The following is a 13,460-nucleotide window of genomic DNA, read 5'->3' on the forward strand; positions in this document are numbered from 1 at the left end:
ATGATCCAGAAAGCACACATAATAGGGAAGATCAAAAATTGACAAATTTGGCTCTTGGAACAGACTATCAAACAGAAAACTTTTGATGAGATTAATTAGAAAAGAAAAAGGTGGAAAGTGAGAGAGATGGAGAGAGAGGGAAGAACCATAATCAACAACAAATTAAATCTGGAAACACTATGGGTACTACATACCTTGAAAACATAACAAATAGATATTACGAACAACTTTATGCAAATACAAGTTTATAAATTTTTCTTAAGCTATTATCTACAATAAAATTAATTAATTGTAAGTTTTTTCATAATTTTATACATGTTGGCACCACCACTCTCAATAAATAGAACAGCTCTATCAGTCTAAAAGATTTCCTCACACCCTTTACATCAATCCCCTTCCCCCCCCATCTTGCCCTGAGTAACCCCCAATCTGCTTTCTGTCACAGTTCTGCACCTCCAGAATTTCTTACAAATGGAATCATACAGAGTATTCATTTGTATTTAATTTATTTCAGTTAATATCATGATTTTGAAATCCATCTATGATTGTGCACATTAATATTTAATTTCTATTTATTGCCGAATAATATTCCATGGTATGAATATACTGAAATTTATCTATTCACAAATTGGGTTGGTTCCAGTTTAGAGCTGTTACAAAAAAATGGTTCTGCCAACCTTTGTGTACTTGTATCTTTGCTGTATTGTTTTCTGCTGTATCTGTCCTCATTACTAGAATTTTGCTAGAACGTAGTGGGGCTCATGAACTGATTATGTCGTTCAAGTGGCATAGCACACGGAAAAAGAGAGAATATTGCTCTAAAAGGCTAACAGAGCTGGCTGACTCCACCAAGGACACTTTGCATTCCGTTAGGTGTGTCACTTAAAACTTCAATTTAACCTCCACTTGTCAAATGAGAAAAATAATGAGTCCTTGCCTTGGAGGAATGATGTGAGGATTTATAACATAATACTGCATGTAAAAATTGCTCTGTACTTTTAGGTAAAGGAGTGCAATTTAAATACAACAAATTATTTTCATATTTTATATCAGCTTGCATCTGTTTCTGTTGTGGTCTGATTAAATCAGTTTTAACAAAAGTTAAAAAAAACTAGTGTTGTTCTAATGCCACAGAATAATTCTAATGATTCTGAAAAAAGTACATCCTGAAGCTGTCAATAATTACACAGTAATATTATGTTTTACAATTGAAATACCACTACAAATTTTTAAAGAATATTTTAACAAGTCATAAAGCTGCTTACTGTGACCTGGAGATCTTGCTGCATATAGAACCAAATGACTCCTGCAGGCCACACTGCTTATACATTAGTGTGTGTACAAAATAATTCCTGAGAAGTATATTAGTTAGATATTTGACAAAACTGCATTTAATTGAATTCACATGCTTCTCTGCAATAAAGTGGAAATGTCAAAAAACAAATTATACACTAATTTACTTTTTGCTTAGCTACAATGATAAATTGGAATTTCATTTTAGCGCCAAATAATCCTCCTCTTGCAGCCTAAAAGATGGCAAGTTGGAAGGGAAATGGAAAGAGAAAAATACCGAAGTTAAAAGTGATTTGGATCACAGCAAGTAGTACAGTTGAAGAACATTAGAGTTTGAGCCTCTTAAAATTGCAATGGCTGAAATTTAACAGAATGTAGACACAACTTTGCATAAGTGAGAGTGGAGATAGATACAGCAAAACAGTAGTGTTAAAAAACAGAGTTGATTCACAAAAATACCGAGGTCATGGGAATTTCAACAGATTGCTTAAGTACAAAGCAAAATGAACACAGCAACTGTATTCATTAAAGTGCAATTAACCAAATAATTGCTTAAACTTAAATTAAATCAGTATATCTTCATTCATACTAGAAGAATTCAGCACATAAATTTCCTATATGAGTAATTCTCAAAACTGGCTGCACGTTAGAATCACCTGGAAAGTATTAAAAAAATACCAATGTCCAGATACCATCTGGGATACTAGACTAATTAGGTTCAGAGTAAGGCGCAGACGTCAGTATTTCTGAACAACTCCCCCAACCCCAGGTGATTCTAAAATATAGCCAGAGGCAAAAACCACTGCCTCAGAGAGAATGAGTTATCTGCTTCAGTTCTAAAATTATTCTCTGTCTGGATATTAGATGGGTATGGTAGCTGTGTTTACTTTGCCAAATTCCTAAATGGCTAAAATTGTAACATTTCTCCATTTTGACTGACATGTCCTGTATTACAGTTGTCCACTTGTCTATCTCACTGTTTCTTGTGAAGATAGCTGGAAAATAAGCATATATAACTCTTATGCCACATACAAATATCACAATGATCAGTGACGGGGAGGGATTTGCTAGACTAGTACTGCAACATGCAATCCAGACCAGCTCAGTGGCTGGGCCTAATGTCCCTTCCAAAGGTGGAAAATTGGGGGTATAAAAAGAGGTAAGGAAAAATAGTAGCTTTAGGTAGAGGAATAAATAGTTGGGTTATGTAATGAGGGAACCTTCATATTACATTAATACCTCAAAAGAGACTCAAAGCAAGGGATGATACTGTCTCTTGGCTGGATTATACCAGATGCCTGAAAAAATGAAGGCATATATTGCTGACACCATTGCTGCTTTTGAAACTTGACAGGATCAAATGGGAGCCTGTAAACACCTGTGGCCTTGCCGTGGGAGACATTTTCATATGATATGATGATGGACTGGATAGTATATTAACACCTGAATGGTATTCTAGTAATGTGTCAGTACCTTTTCACTTTTAAGATTGTTTTACTATAAGGAATCCATGTTATAAGATAAGGGAATGACTGTGATATTGTGATTTATAATAAGAAATATATATGTAGTCTTTGTCCTTATTTCAGGCATAGAGTTCTTAAAATCCTTGTAAATTCCTAAGGGATAATAGCCCTAGGAACATCTTTTGTTCTAATGAGGTGACTCTGCATGGACTCTTGGATGGCTCCTGGATGGGGCTGGTCACCAGAAAGACCAAGTCATGATTAGAAGCTTGAAATTTTCAGCTGCGCCCCCAATTCTCCTGAGAGGGGAGAGAGGTTGAAAATGGTGTTAATAATTGATTATGTCTTCGTGAAAAGCCTCCATAAAATCCAATAGTATGGGATTATGAGAGCTTCTAGGTTAGTGAAAACATCAATGTACTGGGCAGGGTGACACACTTCCAACTCCAGAAGGACAGAATCTCCTGTGCTCAGGACCCTCCCAGACCTTGCCCTATGTATCTCTTCATCTGGCTGTTCATCTGTATAATTTATCTGTATCATTTCTCATATCCTTTAATAAACTGCTAAATGCAAGTGTTTTTCTGAGTTCTGTGAGCATCTCTAGGAAAATAATCAAACCCTAGGAAGGGACATCGAAACCTCAGATTTATAGGTGACAACCCGGACTTGCATTAGCATCTGAAGTGGGGTGGGAGCAGTCTTGTGGGGCTGAGCCCTTCACCTGTGGGATCTGATGCTATCTCCAGTTAGATACTGTCAGAATTGAATGAAATTGTATGATACCCAGCTGATGCCACAGAGAATTGCTTGGATCAGGGAAAACACCTACACCTCTGGGGTCAAAGTGTTGTGAGCGTGGTAGTGGTCAGAGAACAATGGAGAAACATGGAAGGAAAGATGATGTTTTTTCCTTTCCAATCAGCAACAGAACAAGAAAAAACAGAACAATAATAACACAATTCTCGTTTATTACAAATAATGTTCTGATTTTTCCCTGCACAGATTTTCCATACTCATGATCCAAAGTACCTTTAGAGCTTAATTTTGTTTAGGTTATTATTGATGCTTTCATCTGCAGTAGGCCCACCTCTGTACTATACCACAGAAAGCAAGTGAAAGCTATGGGAAGATAAACTCTAAGTCAGGCATTGCCTCTGTGTAGGCTCTTGGTTCTCATTTACTCAAACTCTGGTTTCAAATTGCTACTTTTGCTCTACCTACTTGGTGATTCAGTCAGATATGTTTTCTAGTTTGTTAGATTTGACCAACTATTCATATATTTATTTCTCATGCTGAACTACTGTCCATGACCCTAAGAATTTTAGGTTAAAAAAAGAAAAAATTAAACTGTTTTGAAGAAATCTAGCAGGAAAAATCATAGGAAATTTGTTTTCAAACTTCACCAGAGCTGATTTTTCTTTTTTTTTTTGTCAAACAAATGTTTTACAGAACACTCACATACACAGAGTGCATACATACATTCTTAACAGTTAAAACTGAGTTATTCTCCTAAGAAATAGGAGTTGGGCAACAAGAAGAAATGATTATCATTCAACATTTCTTACTGTTGAAAGATGGAAAAACTGAAATACACAGAAGCGAAGAATCAGGGAATATTAGATAGAGACTGATTGGACTTTAGGAAAAACAAGGCTTGACATTCTCATGTGATTTACATTTCATGATTAAGTCTCATGAAACTTAAAGTGGTGTTTAAAGTTATGTAGTGCAATGGTGACTCAGCCTTTAAAAAAATGGAGCTCCAAGACAGCAGTTAACTTGCCTGAAATCAAAACAAATATGAAGTGGTAAAACTGGATTAGCATTCCCGTTTTTGACTCCAAAATCTGTACACTTAACCTTTGGTGCTGCCTAGTCTCTTCAGTATAACTTTTGATTTGTACTTGTAATTGACTAACTTAAAACAGAGATATACTAAGAATTCCTTCTATCTATGAAATGAATTACGTTAAAATTAAAACTCTGTCAAAACCAAAGAGTAAATGGCAAGAAATAAGTAAGAAGGATCTTAGATTGTTACATTTGCGGTTAGGGTAAGTCACAATGAAGAGGCAAATAATAACGATCTATTCTGACAAATGTATGGGCTCAACGTTTTTACCATGTTATCATAAATTTCTACCTGCTTTCTATGCTTAGACAGTATCACCTTGCAGAACAAAAGGCTGAAAGTGGGTTAAAAAGAAAAAAAAAAAAAAAAGAAATTGGTATTCATCCTACAGGTCACCTAAAAAATATGGAAATTTCCATTTTTATACTATCTGGATATAGATGGTATCATGTAGTAGTTAGATCTAGATCCCAGTTAATAACCCTGGTGACAGAGCCTGCCCTAAGGGAGTGAGGTTTAAATAAGGAAATGTCAATGCCCCATTTGGACAGCACTGATTTGCTGGGAGGTCTGATAGCATTTTAAGTGCTCAGCATTGGTAGGACCTGCTGTGCATGCTGTTCCCCCACTCCAAGGGCCAAATCAATTTTACAGCGAAATGGGACAAAGACTATAAAGGGAAAGAAAACCAGTAACTGTTCAAACTAGTGAAATGAATACTTGAACAATATATTTTGAGTTTATTTTTTAAAGAATACAGATGCAAGCTATTAAAGGTGTTAAGAAACCTGAATGATATCTCCACATAATCTGTGTTTGTTGGCTACTCAGGCTGCATTCTTATATCTGCAGGTCTCTGTTGCTGCAGCTATGGCCTCTGGATCAAATATCCTGGGAGGCAGTGGTGGTTCACTGTTTCCTTTATTCTCTGGCCATACATCTACCTGCTGAGATCACCCCTGGTAGTAGAAGGTTGTCTAAAAAGAAGGTAGAAATTCATGTCAAGTTTTTTGCTGCATTACTTTAATGCATAATATCCAAAATAACAGAATTAACAGTTGCTGATGCTTGAGAGAAAGGAACTCACAAGGTGGAGTTGCTTCACTAATTCCTGATATCGTGATGTTGAAAGACAAGAGCTTGCGATGTAGCTCAACCATTCCTTCCTATTCTGGAATGAAGCACGATATCTAAATAGAGCTAGTTGTGGCATCAAAGTCTGAGTGTGTAGTTAATAATGCATTATATGAAGGTATTGTGTCCTTGCTACATATGCTACATGTGCCAGATCGGATAAGAGAAATGTGTCGGAACCAAAGCAGGTGAGGGATAAGGTTCTTATAGTAATACAGAAAAGGAATGATAAAAAGGCAGGGAATGTAGTCTTCTTCCCTGAAAGCATGCTCTCTTTAAGGAATCCTTTGGAATGACTAAAAATTCTAAGGGCAATGAGTCAACATAAATCAGTGGTTCTCAACAGAAGGAAATCTCCCCTTACCTCCCCAGGACACTTGGTAATGTTTGGAGACACTTTGGTTTAGACAGCTTAAAGGGTGCTAATGGCATCTAGTGACTATGCTGGGGAACCACTGACAGAAACTGCCTGCCTTGGCCAGGCATGATAATAACCGCTTGCATAAGTTGTGTCACAACAGGAGCTTCCTGATAAGGAACATGGTGCTGCTACCAAAAACTAACCAGGAGAATTCAGGAGGGGCCAAAAGGAGGAAGGAGACACCAGCCCATAATATGTCTTGCCAACCTCAAAGAAATCCTCACACTAGAATTAATCTTGGCTGCAAGATGCATGCACCACCAGGAAGGACCCTGAGTCAGACCAAATATGGGCACGAGCAAGATGACTGGCCAGAGACAACCAGGAAAGCTAATCCCATTATCATAAAACCTGAGGCTGCAAACCACATGGCAGAGCAGTTCTCCTGGGTTCCCTTACCCTGCTGCTCTCCGCCTGGCCTCCCCTTCCCAATAAAGTGTTTTGCTTTGATGGTACATGTATCTCCTCGGACAATTCATTTCCAAGTGTTAGACAGGAGGCCACTCTTGGGCCCTGGAAGGGGTCCCTCTTCCAGTAACAAATTAGAGATCAGGGATGCTGCCAAGCATCATACCGTTCACAGGACAGCCCCATATAACAGAGTTAGCCTGTCGATGATGCCAGTAGCGCTGAGGTTGAGGAACTTCAGTATAATGTCAGTATATAAGCCTGGTATAAGGTAAGAAATTTAGGCCAGGATAAAATTCTTGTAAAGAATAATCACATTCAAAAGAGTTACTTCAGAAAGGTTAACACAGAAAAGTACCAAGCAAAAATGCATTTTTTTCTACCAAATGAATCTCTACTGTATTGTAAAAACTACCTGGATATTTAAGTTTCACACATTTTTAATTCTGAAATTTAATCTTACAAGTGTTAGGGAAAGGTAAAGAGATTCCATTGACCTTAATTTTAATTTTTAATTTTCCATTTCCATTTCCGCAGGGTAAATTTAGTCCGTATTTGAAACTTAGATCTGGCCTCAATTGACATGAATGCTATGAAGGCTGTGAACAGTTCCTTTTAATATTAAGTATAGTTTGTGATTAAAATACAAATAATTATTAATTTAATAGAGAATTTAGCTTTATCAAATAAAGACTACGACGTGGAAAGATAATGTCTCCCTATTTCTTCTAATCACACTTCCTGTGACTAACAGAAACTGAAATCTGCATGTATTCTACATTTTGAACATCAATTTTCTTAATTATGGCTTTTTACGTTTACTTTCTAAGTTTCCCTTAAAGGAAAGCAGATTTGATTTCATGTCACTTTACTAACTGTAGCCACTTCTAGGTAATTGCTACCATTTGGGGTTGTCATATACTGCTCTCTAAACTGCTATGTTGTGGTGTCCTTGGATTTCTGAGATTAGCATCTGCTGTGACTGTAAATGTCAAAACAGAAATATTTAAGAAAAAAGGAAGAAGCCACTCTCAAGAAAAATGGGTCAAGACAACACTGACATTCTCAAGTGGATAATTAAGTTAATTTTCTGGATCATTCAAGCCCAAATTATAATCTGAATAAAACATTCAATTTAAACAACATTTATTTAGCACCTGCACTGTACAAATAATGTATAACATGCTGTGGAGGATAAAAAGATAATCAAGACACAGTCTTTCAAGTTCCAACTCTAGAGAAAGAATGCCAGGTTTGAAATTCAGCTTTATGTTTAAGTCCATACTACTTAACCTCTCCATACTTAGTTTCATCATTTGTAACGTGTGAAGAGTTATAGTACCTATGTTTTTCAGTGGTGACATGAGTGTGAAATGCTTAAAGTAGTTCCTGGGACAGTAAGTCATCAAGAAAATTTAGCTATTTTTAAGTACACCTGTACTGAGTGGGAAAGGACTTCCAGACTGACAGATCAGAATGAGCAAAAGTCCAGAAATAGGAAAATACAAGATATGTTGAGAAATGATAAATGGTTTAGTAAACCTGTACTAATAGGAGTGATTGGAAGATGCTGTCAATTTTAATAAGAAAATCCAGGTATGGCCAAAATACTGAGGGGTTTGAATGTCTTGCTAATAAGTTCAGATTTGTGAGGGGTGGAGGAGGATAATCAAAGACTTGAATAGGACCTTCATTTATCTGAGTTTTGAAAAGCAACTCTGATGGAAATGTGAAGTCTGAATTGGAGGGTAAAAAATTAAATGATGGAGAAGATGTGGCACATATATACAGTGGAATATTAGTCATAAAAAAGAATAAAATAATGCTGTTTGCAGCAACATGGATGGACCTAGAAGTTATCATACAACTGAAGTCACACAAAGAAAGATAAACATCATATGATATCACTTATATGTGGAATCTAAAATATGACACAAATGAACTTATTTACAAACAGAAATAGACCCACAGACATAGAAAATGAATTTATGGTTATCAAAGGGAAAGGGGGGAAGGATAAATTAGGAGGTCGGGATTAATAGAAACACACTACTATATATAAAATAGATAAACAACAAGGACTTACTGTATAGCACAGGGAACTATATTCAATATCTTGTACTAACATATAATGGAAAAGAATCTGAAAAATAATATATAACTGAATCACTTTTCTATATATCTTAAACATTGTAAATCAACTATACTTCAATTTAAAAAGATCTTAAAAAAAAAAAGAGATTATTGCCACAAACCAGAGAGGAGATACTAACGTGTGATCTCAAATAATGGAATTAAGAATAGAAAGAGTAGATAATGGAGATATTACAGCAGAAAAAATGAACAAAAGGTTTTGTTTGTGAAAGTAGAATGGGAGGGAGAATGAGCCATCTGTATTGTTTAGCTTATTTTCACTTGTATTGATGCCAACCAATTTGCAGTTCTACTTTATCCAGAAATAGTTGATGGTAACTCTCTCAAGTTTTATAAATTTATTCTCGCTGTCAAAAAGTTTATGTAAACTCTGTTCTGATTGTTTGGAGAGACACAATTTTTTCTTCCATTTTTCACCACTAGGAAAGTATTTTTGAAAAATTGCAATTGGTCTGTCTCTTCTATCTTATGACACTAGTGAGCCTTGCCCTGTTTGCTCCTGGCTTGTTAAGGGCTAAAAGGAAACATAAACTAAGTAATAGATGTAGTGATTTTGAATGGAACATTAAAGAGGATACCCAGAAACTTATGAAATATAACTGATAATACAGAATCCTATATCAGCTCCAATATTTTATGCATAAAATTTACTTTATGACAGTTGCCTTCCTAACTAACTGGAGATTTGGGACTCTCAACCCAATATTTTGCATGAGAAAAAAGTTTGCTCAGGCATACTAATTTTACTGCATACCATTATTAATTTATATTATCCTAAATAAGAAGAAATATGATCAAAACAATTTTATGATCAAGGAAGCCTAAAACAAGCAGGCAAGAATGTTCCACTGTTCACTTGACAATAATCAAGCCCACTAGGAAGTTTAATGTTACAAAGACTCAGCCATGGCTCATGAATATTATTGGGTTTTTCTATGGCCACTATACTTACTGATAAAATCTTTGAAAAAATTACAAGGTAAAATCTGCAGCACTAAAGTGGAATGCTGTGGTCTCAAATGAATGAATGGTGGTCTAAAAGTTCTCATAAATCGATAAGGAAAAGACCAATACCACAACATGAAAAAGAAAAAAGGTCATAACATGAAAAACATTCAGCTACACTTATAAAAAATAATGAAAATTCTAACCACAAAAAGCAACAGGTTTCTCTCCTATCAGATTGGCAAAGAATGAAAAAAATGTAATATAATATTTTGTTGGGGCACAGATTCTCTCTTGCACTACTTATGGAATGGAAGTTGACAGCACATTTTGTAGGGCAATTTGGCAATATCTGTCAAATTTAAAATGTACACAACTCTCTAGGGTATTTGTCCTAGAAGTACACTCCAAATAGGGTATCAGGATGTTTAGTGCATAATTATAACGCCAAGTGCTTGGAAACAATTTATATGCCCATCAACTGAGGGACTGTTAAATTTATCATGGTACCTCATTCAATAGCATAATAAACTGGCATTAAAAAGGAGGAGGTGACTTTATACACTCATATGAAATAACTTCTAAAATACATTGTTTAGTGAGAAAAAACAAGGTGTGAATTTCTATGTATAGAAAGCAAATATTGGTGTGAAAAATGAAAGGATAGTTTCATATATGTTTGTATTTAAATAAAATATTTCTCAATGGATTCACCAAAAAGTCAGTAACAGAGAGTGTATTTCAGATGGAGAGTTGGGTGCTAGCTGACAGAGAGCAGAGACCTTGATATTCATGGTATAAGCTTATGTCCATCTGAATTCTATATCATGTGCCTGACTTATTCAAAACACATGTTAAAACACAATCCTCATGAAAACATAAAGGAATAATAAATGCTGCCTTTCTGGCTTCCTTGTAAATGTGGATTACTACAAACAACAGAGGTTATTTTTTTTTTTAACATCTTTATTGGAGTATAATTGCTTTACAATGGTGTGTTAGTTTCTGCTTTATAACAAAGTGAATCAGTTATACATATACATATGTTCCCATATCTCTTCCCTCTTGCGTCTCCCTCCCTCCCACCCTCCCTATCCCACCCCTCTAGGTGGTCACAAAGCACAGAGCTGATCTCCCTGTGCTATGCAGCTGCTTCCCACTAGCTATCTATTTTACGTTTGGTAGTGTATATATGTCCATGCCACTCTCTCACTTTGTCACAGCTTACCCTTCCCCCTCCCCATATCCTCAAGTCCATTCTCTAGTAAGTCTGTGTCTTTATTCCCGTCTTACCCCTAGGTTCTTCATGACCTTTTTTTTTTTTTTTTCTTAGATTCCATATATATGTGTTAGCATACTGTATTTGTTTTTCTCTTTCTGACTTACTTCACTCTGTATGACAGACTCTAGGTCCATCCACCTCACTACAAATAACTCAATTTCGTTTCTTTTTATGGCTGAGTAATATTCCATTGTATATAGGTGCCACATCTTCTTTATCCATTCATCTGTTGATGAACACTTAGGTTGCTTCCATGTCCTGGCTATTGTAAATAGAGCTGCAATGAACATTTTGGTACATGACTCTTTTTGAATTATGGTTTTCTCAGGGTATATGCCCAGTAGTGGGATTGCTGGGTCGTATGGTAGTTCTATTTTTAGTTTTTTAAGGAACCTCCATACTGTTCTCCATAGTGGCTGTATCAATTTACATTCCCACCAACAGTGCAAGAGTGTTCCCTTTTCTTCACACCCTCTCCAGCATTTATTGTTTCTAGATTTTAATTGTCCTCAGATTCTCAAGGGAGGGTCCACCTCTCTCTTTCAAAAGTGTAAAAACCACTGGTTTCTGTTTTCTTCTCACACTGTGAATACATGCTTAAAACTCTTTTCATATCTGCACATTCTGTTAAGCTTTTTAAAAAAAAATTTCTCAACTCTAGCACAGTACCTGTAAGAAGATCCTCAGTAAATGTTTTAGAATGCTGAATAATATACACAGAGATCCATCTTAGTATGCAAAGGAAAAGATACTTGATTATTACTGAGCTCACTTCATGGTGGAAAGGAAAACACTGAGACTTAAATCACATGTATGATAAATTCTGAGATTTATGGAAGAAAGGAGTTCTGTAACTTCAAATAATTATTGTAATATATACATGTATTTTTCTATCCATGTATTTTCTTAGAATCGTTATAGTTGTACAGAGAAATGGGGATCAGTAATGTATAAACAGCAACTCAGTAAAAACTGACTGGTAGTATTAGTTTAGATTGTGTAACACCAATAATTTTATAAATAAAATTGCTATAATGAGAAATTCAAAATATGCTTTTACAGGTGTGAACGGAACATGGTTGAAAATAGCAATAAGTGACAATTTTGTGGATTCGTTTAAATATATGCTCCTGAAATTAAGTAATTTATTTAAAATGTATATTTAAAAAATAGAGAGAAAGTCAGCAAATGGATCCACAACTTTCACTGTGCTAAGGTAAAATCATCTGAATTTAACTACAGATTTTCCCTGGAGTACCTAAAGAATTAAGCAGCAGGCCATAGAGGCTTATACCGATGCATCTGGAAAACATATGCTCTGATTCTAGATTTCCCATTCTTAATAAAACTTTCTTGCACACAATTCAGAGTTCTAATTTAACTTTGTAATGACATGATTACTGCTGTGATTTGGATAATGATGTCTCTTTTCAGGCTAGCCCAAATGCTTCTTGGGATGCCTGTTTCGTTGGGGTTTTGCTTATTTGCTTATAATATGTCTTTAAAAAACTATACCCATAGACATATTTTTATTTTTCTGATATGTGTCTCCTCCTTTAAGTCTTCATCCTAAAGAAAATATCATTTCCTACCAAAACTCTTATTTGAGAATGTTAGCTCTGTAAAGCTAGAACTTGATTCCTATAATTTCTATGAGAACCACTGATACTTAATTTCAGTGTGATAAATGCTCTCAAAGTCCTCTCCTGACATAAATAAGAGGCTTTTATGTTTTGTTTGTAAGCAACATTCAGAAATAGCATAGCTTGTTTAATTGATTTATCATAAATAGAATATTTCTGTCATTTGGCATGCAAGGTAAATTAAAAATTATATTTGAAAAAAAGTGATTATCCATGTTTAGAATATTTTTGGAGTCAAATTTATAAAAACAAAAATTAAGTTGTATGTGTGTACATATATGATGGTGGAGGGAATAGCATCCTGGTTGTGACTCATCTCTGACTCCAGTGATTATTTAATCCTAATCCTTACTTCACTTTTGTTTTGTTTTTTACTCTTTTACATGTTGCCCAACCGCCAAACCACTCTTCACTCCATCTTCCCTGTGAAACTTGGAATTTATACTCTTCAAGAAGAAGACTAGAAGGAGATATTGGCTTTAGCATTCAAGAAAACATAAGATAATTTAAATGCCTTCTTTTGTGATTCTCTTGTATTTACATCCTTACATAGCATTTCTTACTAATATATTCAAGATATGGATTCTAGTTCAAATTCTTCTAAACATTAGACATTTGAATTTTACATTTTAGGCAGGTTTTTTATAGACAGTGTGTGCTTCTTTAAAAAAAAATGTTTCTGGTTCTGTAAGATTTTACTTATATAATAATCTAAGTTCACTTGCAATGACCTTAAAACAGTGTATTCCCAATTCCTCCCTCCTTTCCTTTATGCTATTGTTGTCAAAAACTTTACCTCCAAACATGCTATAAACATACAATTGCATTCTTCCAAATTGATTTATAAAGTTATCTTTCA

This window comes from Balaenoptera borealis (assembly GCF_965194805.1).
Source record: "Balaenoptera borealis genome assembly, chromosome: 5".
Lineage (NCBI taxonomy): Eukaryota > Metazoa > Chordata > Mammalia > Artiodactyla > Balaenopteridae > Balaenoptera > Balaenoptera borealis.